General features: G+C 35.4%; 1 non-coding gene across 1 annotated transcript; it reads right to left on the minus strand.

Annotated features, from left to right (window-relative positions):
• Positions 1 to 1931: 1931 nt before the first annotated feature.
• Positions 1932 to 2095, minus strand: LOC118967398 (U1 spliceosomal RNA). Its single transcript, XR_005054385.1, has one exon. It is a non-coding gene; the product is annotated as a U1 spliceosomal RNA (small nuclear RNA).
• Between the last annotated feature and the right edge of the window lie 383 nt (positions 2096 to 2478).

Genomic DNA, 2478 nt, shown 5'->3' on the forward strand with positions numbered 1-2478 from the left:
CACACACACACACACACACGTTACTCAATCTATTAGTCTGGAAAAATATCGCTTTTATCCATATATAATTATGTGAAGGAAATCAGAATTTGAGTACCCAATATATGTTTCTTTGGTGTAAGAATTCTTTTGAACCAAAGGCAAGTAAGAAGGATCAAACCCAGCACTTTTCTTCCAAAGCATAGAATTAAAAAAAAAAAATCCTCTTTTACCATGGGAAAAAGAGAGAGAGAAAAAGAAATCAGTCATCCATGTAAGCCCATGGAAAGTTATCCAACTTTTTATTATCCTGAAAATTCATAAAATCAACAATTGGGAAATTAAATTGGTGCCTTTCTAACATGCAGAAGTTAAGCAAAGAGAGTAATGTTATTTTTTCTAATGGTCAGTAATGAGATGCTCTGAAATGCATCCCTACCTTAAAGCATGGCAACATGAATGTAAACATGCATGCATAAATGGATGATGACACAGGAATAGGAGCGCCTGTAGTTGAGACAGGCAGCCTTCAGGGAGAGTCGGTTGTGGGGGGAGGGGAGTACGGCCAAGTAAGCAGTAGTGGGGATTAAGAAAGATAGAAACACATGCAGGGGAACAAGATATTCTGGAGGCCAAAGTTAGAGTTCAAAAATTTTAAAAGTAAAAAGTTTTAAAAGATAAGAGTGTTAGAGTTAATAAAATTACAAGTCCCAAATAGGCTGGAAAAGATGGCAGGATATGTATCAACAGTAATTGACAGTTTAAGCTTTCTTAAAACCACAGAGATTATCTTGGCTATTTGATCCTCTTTGAAAAGCTGAGTTAAAGGGACTAACATCTAAGAAAATCAAAATATGCAGAGAAGGAAACAATAACTATGCTCCCTCTTTCTTTTAAGATTTTGGCTGGGAATTCAGTAACAAAAGACAGACTAGTAAGAGAAAAACAAGCAAAAGATTTTTAATATATATACATGGTAGATACCCAGGAAAAAAGTGAGCAACGCAAGAAGGTAGTTTAGAATTCAGCAACTGCAACAAAAACAATTCATTTTATGAGAAATGACAGGACAAGGGGAAGCCGCTTTAGTTTCCAAAGGCAGTCCACTGTAGGAAGGTATATCTATGTGCAAGGAATGGCAGATAAAAGTGGTTAGCAAAAATCGTATGTAGATTCCTCTGATGCCATTTTCAGGGTAATTGGGTCTAAAGTTGTCTCCAGTGATTTTGTGCTTTCTGTTAGAGAAGAAAGCAGGGACACCTTTGAGAATTTTTGTTCTGCTTTAAGGCAAACAGGGGAAGGGCAAGGTTTCCATATATTTCTTTCTTCTCAATTGTCTTCAGCTCAGAATAGTCTTTAAGTTAAAATGGCATGTTTGGGAGAAGCATATTCTATCACCTTTCAAATATCTGAAAATTCAGCCTCAAAAGTTACCTCAGTATATTACTAAAATCCTGGTCAGATTGAGGAATTTACTAAAATAATATAAATCCTTCCATATTTTAGGGAAAAGCATGTTGAAGTAGGAAAATTTATAACAAATGCAGCAACTTTTGCTGATGTATGTTTGCCATTTATTTATTAAAAATGCTTTAGTAATATATCTTCATAAATACTGAATTCAGATTATGAATGATTTTACTGATTTTAAATTTAGGTAACAAATACTTCAACAATAGGTGTGCTTTAATCCAAGTTAAAATGAAAAGTGTAGGTGGTTGGAGATAAAAGTTCAGTGTTTATGTAACATTCCCCAAGTGCTAGATATTGTAACTGAAATGGGAATAAATAGATGGGTAACATTCAGTCTATACATAATTCCAAGATAATAGAGGCCTAAGAAAGTGCACCCTGAAGAACAGGGTAGCTCTTTCAGAAACCCTTATAGAATGTTTTACAGGGACTTTAGTGTAGACAACATGTTTTTTCTCTTTTCTCTTTTCTTTTTTTTAAAGGGGAAAGCGCGAATGCAGTCCCTCACTACTAGAAATGATGCAGTCAAGTTTTCCACATTTGGGGAAATTGCAGGGGTCAGCACAACCAGAATGCAATGGATAAACCTCGCCCTGGGAAAACCACCTTCGTGATCATGGTATTTCCCCTGCCAGGTGGGACATGTTTTAAAGGAGAACTAAGTTTTCTCCATGGTGGTGGAGGGGATTAATAGGTTCAAATATAGTTTATAACTTCAGGATTTTTAAAATAAACACAAATCTTAGGGAACTACTTTTTTCCAAGCCCTTTGAACATTTTACTGACTACTTATACAATATCTATTAAGGCAAAACATCTTCAAATACCATTTAATTGAAATGGAAAGCTGACACTTAACGGTGAAAGCACCATGAATTTGGTATCTCAAAGTAAAATAGACAATGGAAAGCACTAGAGAAAAAAGCATTTCAAAGTGATCCTATTCACAGGAAGTCTTCACAAGCTATTAGTGTATCAGTCAGTGTCACAGTGTCTCTCCTGCACTGACCTGCAGGTCATTTTATT

Source organism: Manis javanica, chromosome 6 (assembly GCF_040802235.1).
Source record: "Manis javanica isolate MJ-LG chromosome 6, MJ_LKY, whole genome shotgun sequence".
NCBI lineage: Eukaryota > Metazoa > Chordata > Mammalia > Pholidota > Manidae > Manis > Manis javanica.